The sequence below is a fragment of the Monodon monoceros genome, unplaced genomic scaffold, assembly GCF_005190385.1.
Source record: "Monodon monoceros isolate NGI ecotype Baffin Bay Population unplaced genomic scaffold, NGI_Narwhal_1 Super_Scaffold_6, whole genome shotgun sequence".
In the NCBI taxonomy this organism is placed as follows: Eukaryota; Metazoa; Chordata; class Mammalia; order Artiodactyla; family Monodontidae; genus Monodon; species Monodon monoceros.
Window position 1 is genome coordinate 48496196 of NW_021703783.1, and position 8982 is coordinate 48505177.

Sequence of the window (8982 nt, forward strand, 5' to 3'; positions counted from 1 at the left end):
TGGTGAGCGGGGGCTACTCCTCGTTGCAGTGCGCTGGCTTCTCATTACAGTGGCTTCTCTTGTTGCAGAGCATGGGCTCTAAGCGCATGGGCTTCAGTAGTTGTGGCATGTGGACTCAGTAGTTGTGCCTTGCACGCTCTAGAGTGCAGGCTCAGTAGTTGTGGCACACGGACTTAGTTGCTCTGCAGCATGTGGGATCTTCCCAGACCAGGACTTGAACCTGTGTCCCCTGCATTAGCAGGAGGATTCTTAACCATTGTGCCACCAGGGAAGACCCTGGAAGGTGGATTCTTAAGCACTGGGGCACTAGGGAAGTCCCCTGCCCTAGATTTTGAAGCTTCTGCCCAGAGCTGAAATCCTGTCACTCTGCTCATGTTCCATTGGTCAAAGCAGTCATAGGGCCAAGCCTGAAGTCAAGGAGGGTGGGGAGGAGGGAGGAGTATATCAACACATTTTGCCTTCCAAAAGAGAGAAAAAATGGGGAAGAACAGTTCAATTTACTGCAATCTATTTAGCTAAAACCTGAACTCTGGGATATATAGTGTTGAGTCCTGGGGCCTGTTCAACCATTCCAGTTCTACTCTCCTGAGCACATTATAGGATTGTACTCACTGCCCCCACTTGAAGGTTTACTTTGGTCAGTGACATGTAGTAGAGGTGATGTTTCACTTCCAGGTAGAAGCTTTAAGAGACAATGCACAACTGACCTTGTTACCTTTTTCTACCTCAGCAGTTATGAAAGCCTTTGTCAAGATGAACCTCAGTCAGACTGTGTCCCTGAGTGAGCAGAAACCCCCTGACAACCAAAGGAACATGGAGAACAAAACAGATCAACTTTTGTTATGTTAAGCTGCTGAGATTTGAGGGTTGTTTGTTGTAGAAGCATAACCTAGCCCATCCTGACTGGTACCTTTGGCTTTCACTGATGGTTCCCCTTCTTATAGTCTGACATAATGCATTGCTATGAAACAAAAGATAATCACTCTTCCCTCATAGGTTAGACCAGTCCTTCTAAATCTAGTGGGTGAAAGTCTGGTAAGAAACAGGAGACTTACATATTCTCAAAGTAATTACAAGGGGAAAAAATAGTAGTTTATAGTTGAGAAACCTGATAAACAGCAACTTAACCAAGTGATCATATTTATATTATCAGTAACAGGAGAAATAAATATGTGCTTCCTGAAAGGATGCATTGAGGACATATCATTTCTGCAGTAGTCCTGGTAAAAATGTATGCCCAGAATCTAATCCTGAAGAAACATTAAAAAGAACCAAATTGAGAGACATTCTTCAAAACAGTAAAAGATCAAGAGTAGCCAAGGCAAGAGTGAATAAGAAGTGAAAGGTATGCAAACTTATGTGACATAGGGACACTGTAGATCATTGGAAACAATGTACTTTTCAATAAGTAGTTTTGGGATGACTATCCCCATGGGAAAAAATGAAATTAAACTATATCTCACAGCATATGCAAAAATAAATTCCAGGTGGATTAAAGATGAAAGTACGAAAAAGCAAAATTATTAACCAATACATACTCTTTAGAAACATAGGAAAAATAACTTTCTAAGTTCAGGAAAGGGAAGGATTCATCTAAAATGATACAATAAACAGAAGCCATTTCTTTTAAAGTTGATAAATTTTACAGTTATCAAAAGGCACCATAAGGAGAGGGCAAAAGAAAATCTACAAATAGAAGTTATATGTAGTGAATAATATAACTGACAAAGGATTGGGATTTAGAATATATGAATAACTGTGATTCAAAAGAAAAAGAAAAAAATCTAATAGAAAAATGGGCAAAGGAAAGAAATGGTATTAGCTCCAAAGAAAAAGATAAATGGCCCATAAATCTCATTAGTAATCAGGTCTTGCAATGCTTGACAGACCTACATGTCCTGCCCAAAAGTTCACCATGATTACCTGGAAGAGCTGGACTCAGACACAGAAAGTTGGGCTCCAGAGCTTACGCTCAACCACGATACCCTACCTGGGTCCTACAAATCCACAATCTTGAAATCTGTTTTTTACTTAAGTGAACTAAGTGATGCAAATTCAAAAAAGGAGCAACTTTTGGATTAGACTAGAAAGAAAACTCTAAGCTGAATGTTTGCTATATTTATGGAGTAAAAGGGTAAGTTTTTCATGTTTAGAGGAGTCTTCCTCCATCCCAAAGTCATGTCTTTGATGCAAATAAAAACAGGACCAATTGTTCTTTTTTATAGATAAAAAAAAAAAAAAATGGAAGTAATTGGCAGGAAGACCCAGGATGGACACAGCCAATTAAAATTGACAGCACCTACAGGTAATTATGAGAAGTCTCTTAGAAACACCATAGTGTTAGAGATTCAAATCCATTCAAAAAAGTGTGAAATGCCAGATGTTGTAATTATACATCAAATCCATTAACCCCATCTTTTCTGAATACTTGGTAGCTTTGGTTTTCCATTGTTTAGTTGCTCAGTGATTGACTTACAGCATGATCAGCGTGTCTGTGATAAATGGTTGAACTCTTACCCACTTGAAGCAGCAGAGGGCCTGTATTCGTTCACTCATTCACCCTACATTTAGATGTCATCTCCTAACTGACATTTACAAGTCACATAAATGCTTACAGCCTCTTAGAAAACATGTACAAATTAACTAGAGGTGGCAGCATGACAAACAGAAAATGCGCTGACAAGGGATTCCAAGGACATTGATTTTGAGACCTAGCTCTACCAATATCTAGTTACTTTTCTGGAATAAGTAACTCAATCTCTTTGACTCTCAGCTTTCTTATCTGTAAAATGGGAGTGAAGACTGGGCACCCAAGGCAGATGATAACAGGATGAAAAGGTAAAGAATCAGAAAAGCTTGAGGTGAGGTGAAACTCAGGATGTCTTCAGTTAAGCAAGCCCAAGTTCTTAATACTAGCTGTACATTAGGATTACCTGAGGAAAATTTAAACTACCCACCTTTGTGATTCTGTTCACTAGTCTGGGGTGGGGCTCAGGCATTGATATTCTAATGCCATTGTTCTCAAACTTTAGCAAACATCAGAATCACCTGAAGAGTTTGGGAAAACACCCCCAGAGTTTCTGATTCAGTAGGTCTGGGAGAGGGCTGAGAATTTGCATTTCTAACAGTTTCCCAGGTGATGAGGTTGCTGGGTTCCTACCCACTTGAAGAACCACTCAAAGTGTGTGTAGGAAGGATTAGTAGAAAATGCCAGAAGGGCATATGCTTTTTTCTCTTATTAAATGAGGAACATAATATGTCATCACCCTGAAATTCTTCTTTATTTTGTTAAGCATGTGCAGAGGGTTTCTCTTATAAAATACATGTGTTGAGGAATTGACATTAGAGATTGCTCCCCCAGCAGGGAAGCTGACAAGTGAAAGACTTTTCTCACTGTATACATTTTGGTATTGCATAAATTTTTCATCATATGCAATTATTTCCAAATGAATAAACAAACAAATGAATTAATTAAAAGTAAATCCAACAAAACCTTGGCTCAACTTAATGAGTAACAAAAATAATAGAGGAATCATGCTCCCTGACCTCGGACTATACTACAAAGCTACAGTAATCAAAACAGTGTGGTACTAGCACAAAATCAGACATATAGATCAATGGAATAGGATAAACAGCCCAGAAATAAACTCATGCACTTATGGTCAATTAATCTATGACAAAGGAGCCAAAAATATACAATGGAGAAAAGACAGCCTCTTCAATAAGTGATTCTGGGGAAACTGGACAGCTACAGGTAAAAGAATGAAATTAGAATACTCTCTAACACCACATACAAAAATAAACTCAAAATGGATTAAAGACCTAAATATAAGACAAGATACTATAAAATTCCAAGAGGAAAACATGGGCATAACACTCTTTGACATAAATCGCAGCAATATTTTTTTGTATCCACCTCCTAAAGCAAAGGAAACAAAAGAAAAAATAAATGGGACCTTATTAAACTTAAATGCTTTTGCACAGCAAGGGAAACCATAAACATAATGAAATTACAACCTATGGACTGGGAGAAAATATTTGCAAACGATGCTACCAACAAGAGCTTAATTTCCAAACTATACAAACAGCTCATACAGCTTAATATTAAAAAAAAAAATCAAAAAATGGGCAGGAGATCTAAATAGACGTTTCTCCGAAGAAGGCATACAGATGGCCAACAGGCACATGAAAAGATGCTCAATATCACTGATTATGAGAGAAATGCAAATAAAAACTACAATGAGGTATATCACCTCACACCAGTCAGAATGGCCATCATTAAAGTCTACAAATAACAAATGCTGGAGAGGGTGTGGAGAAAAGGGAACCCTCCTACACTGTTAGTGAGAATGTAAATTGGTGCAGCCACTATGGAGAACAGTATGAAGGTTCCTTAGAAAACTAAAAATAGAGTTACATATGATCCTGCAATTCCACTGCTGGGCATATATCCAGCGAAAACTCTAATTTGAAAAGATACATGCACCCTAATGTTCATAGCAGCACTATTTACAATAACCAGGACATGGAAGCAACTTAAATATCCATTGACAAATGAATAAAGATGTGGTATATACATACACACACACACACACACACTGGAATATTACTCAGCCATAAAAAGGAAATGAAATAGTGTCATTTGCAGCAGCATGGATGGACCTAGAGATGATCATATTGAGTGAAGTAAGACAGAGAAAGACAAATACCATATGTGATATCATATATCACAAAAAATGATACAAATGAATTTATTTACAAAAGATGTAGACTCAGTCATAGAAAACAGATTTATGGTTACCAAAGGGGAAAGAGGGGAGGGAGGGATAAATTAGTTTGGGATTAACATATACACACTACTATATATAAAATAGGTAAACAACAAGGATGTACTTTATAGCACAGAGAATTATATTCAATATCTTCTAATAACCTATAATGAAAAAGAATCTGAAAAAGAATACACACACACATATCTGAATCACTTCTCTATATACCTGAAACTAACCCAACATTGTAAATTATATTTCAATTATAAAAAATAGAGAAACCCTCTGAATATATTATGGATGACTATCATCTTCCCCATATTGGGGTCCCCAGTATTCCCTGCATTGCACTAAAATTCATTTAAGCAATTATAAGAGATTTTTTTTAAGGAGGAATGGTAGGAAGGAGTGGAGGGATAAATGGAAAGGAAAGGAAAGAAACATGGGCTGATATAATAAATTTTGTGATTTGGGCTTAGTCAACTTCACTTTCAGGAGGAAAAAATCACTTCAGAGAACTAGATAAATATCAGGATTAAAAGGTACAGAATAAATGGAATATAAGGAAAGACATCAAGGTCAAGGGTAAATTATCAATTGATAACACTTTAAAATACCTTATTGAGGGGATTTCCATGTCATAAAGACTTAGCTTGGTTTGTTTTCCTTTTTTCTATCACCTACTATCTGTATCTATCTGCCTGTGACAGTTGGATTAGACGGTAGACAGGAAAATAGATAATAGATAGATAAAATATGTTCATTATGAATCTTTACATGTTATATATATTTGGGGACGTTTAGGTTACAAAAGTAGAAATAGAGAAACATTTTATCAATAATTATAGTATGCAGTGGAAAGTGAATTACTTTCACGGTGCAAGTTTAGGCTTTGGCCAGAAGAGGGCGATCTAAAACCACAAATAGCATCATGGTTTTTTCTGACTGCTTCGGATATTTCTGAGTTAAGGAGCCTTAGGAGACTCTGGGACTGGATAAAGGAGGGCTGTTGGTATTTGGACAAATAAGTCTTTGGAGTGAGCGACTGTATCCCACACTGAAACTTCGGAACCACTGAGCAGAACACCCAGCCACCAGTGCCCAGGCATGATTATCTGTCAAGTCCCTTTCCTTTACAACCTAAAAATTAAAATTAAGATTATATCCTTATTGTTAGAAGCATTCCATTCTTTTTACGTGAAATGACTAGAATCTAGAATGTGTTCATTTAATGAAAAATGGGTTTGTGTTATTGAAGTCTGACTGTACAATCAGAAATCTAAAGAGTAGGAAATTTTTGTCAAAAATCAGTGTTCAAGGGCTTCCCTGGTGGCACAGTGGTTGAGAATCTGCCTGCTAATGCAGGGGACACGGGTTCGAGCCCTGGTCTGGGAGGATCTCACATGCCACGGAGCAACTAGGCCCGTGAGCCACAACTACTGAGCCTGCGTGTCTGGAGCTTGTGCTCCGCAGCAAGAGAGGCCACGATAGTGAGAGGCCCACGCACCGCGATGAAGAGTGGCCCCCGCTTGCCACAACTAGAGAAAGCCCTGGCACAGAAACGAAGACCCAACACAGCAAAAGTAAATAAATTAATTAATAAACTCCTACCCCCAACATCTTCTAAAAAAAAAAATCAGTGTTCAAGTTTCTCAGAACTTTAGTAGTTTTTCATTCTTTTTAATGTGAAAAGACAAATATGATTACTTATATTTTATTAAATGTAATAAGTTTATTAGTTCCTCATAAATTTCACTTAAGCTTACTTAAATTGAATAAATCCTACTTAAATAACCATCAAGGCCTATCGGGGTCCAATTATGTTTTCACATGCAGCATGTCTTGTGCAAATGGGGACTGTCTCCTATATTGTTTTACATTTTCCAGACAATTCAAGGAATAGGAAAGACAAATGGCCAATAAACATATGTAAACATGTTCATCCTTGCCAGTAATCAGGGAAATGCAAATTGAAATAAAAAGGAGACAGCATTTTAGACTCATCATATTGGCAAAAATTTTAAAGTAGAATTTGAGTTTGTTGGAAAATGGGTATCTTCATGCGCTGCTGGAAGAGTTTAAACTGGTAAAACCACATTGGAGAGCGATTTAGCACATATAATAAAGTTAACGATGCATATACCCTGCAATCCGGCAGTTCTATTCCCCTTAAGTTGAAAACCTGGCTGCACATTTAAACTCATTATTCCAGTGGGCTATCAACCCATCACCCTATAAGAAACTTGCACATGTGCATCGGGAAACAAATTCAAAAATATTCATAGCAACATTATTTATAACAGCAAAAAATTGTCCAACAGCATAAATGTCCATCAACAGGAGAACAGAGAAATAAAATATGGTGTAGTCGTTCAGTAGAAAACTAATGAAACTGCACAGACTACAGGGACCTGCAGCTACACGATTGCACTTCTTAAATGTAATTTTAAGAGGCAGTCGGCAAAGAACACATGCAATGGAATTCTCCATCACAGCCAAAGTCCTCCCATAGCTGCTCTCCCAAGCAAAAGGCTGCATTCCAGATCTGGCCTGGTACGGAACGGTGAGTTTGCTCCCTCTGCTTAATTGGGACATCCCTCTATTCCTGTCCTCAGAAGTTGGCATTCCTGGTTCTTGGGCCTTTGGAATCAGACTGGGACTTAAATCATTTGCTCCTTTGGTCCTCAGGCCATTGGGTTTGGACTAGAACCATACCATGGCTTTCCTGGGTCTCCAGCTTGCAGACAGCAGATCATGGGCCTTCTCAGCCTTCATAATCGCATGAGTTGATCCTTCATAATAAGTACCTTTTAATACATATACTTTGGCTCTGTTTCTTTGGAGAACCCTAATACAAGGACCAAGTATTTCAGAATCTGCCAGATTTAGGCATGCCTTCCCCTGCAGAGCCACTTTATTTTGATGTTTTTCAATTACAATTAGATAGAAATTAAGGGACACAAAAAGGCAGAGACTAGCCCAGAGTCTTTAGCTTCTTTTTATTTCTTGAAACAAGACCACCAAGAATCCTGGGTATTCCTGGCTCTCCCTCGCCCTCTGCCTTCAATGATATAAATGGCCCAGGGCTCAGAACTGGCTCCATTCACGGGTCTTTGGGGGCAGATGAGACAGGGGCCATCTTCTACCTGCCCCTGAGCTGCTGTCCACACAAGTGGGTGACCACTGAAAAGAGAGCAAAGTGTTTTGGGGGTAAGGGGAAGAGAGGTTCGGCCTCTTTTTTTGCTTTCTTCAGAGGAGACTTTATGGGCTAAATCATGACATCTAATCACTATTACCCTGGGAGCACTGAGGGGAGGGTTATTTCCCCCTATTCTATAATATTAACATTAAAAAGAAAGCAAACACAATCTCTCCAATAAAAGTGGGGATTGGGGACCAGTTTTTTAACAGGGAAGTAGGAAACTGTTGCATACTGTGTTCCATTGCCACAAATATATAGGCAACAGCTTAGTGGTTAAGTATTAGACTCTGGAGCTAGACTGCCCTGATTCTGATTCCAGCTTTGCTACTTACTAGCTATATGTCCTTGGGAAAGACTTGTCACCCTTGAGACTTCCCTGGTGGTCCAGTGGTTAAGAATCCACCTTCCAATGCAGGGGACACAGGTTCAATCCTGGTCAGGGAACTAAGTTCCCACACGCTGTGGAGCAACTAAGCCTGTGCACCGCAACTACTGAGCCCACACACCGCAACTACTGAGCCCACATGCTCTGGAGCCTGGGCGCCACAACTAGAGAGAAGCCTGCACACCACAACAAAGAGTCTGCACGCCCCTGCAAAAAGTTCCCGTGTGCCGCAACTAAGATCTAACACAGCCAAAAATAAATAAGTAAATATTAAACAAAACAAAACTTGTCACCCTCTGTGTCTTAATACCCTCCTCTATAAAATGGGGCTGATAATGATAGCACCAAGCCCACAAGGCTGTGACGAGGATTAAATGAGTTATGTGTGTAAACTGCTTGGAGCTGCACTGTTACCAAGTCTGAATGAGTGTTCCCTGCTGCTGTTGCTGTTGTTGTTGCTGTTGCTGTTGTTGTTGCTGCTGTTGTTGCTGTAGCTGCTGCTGTTGTTGTTGCTGTAGCTGCTGCTGTTGCTGCTGTTGCTGTTGTTCCTGCTGCTGTTGCTGCTGCTGCTGCTGCTGTTGCTGTTGCTGCTGCTGCTTTTGCTGCTGCTGTTGTAGTTGCTGTTG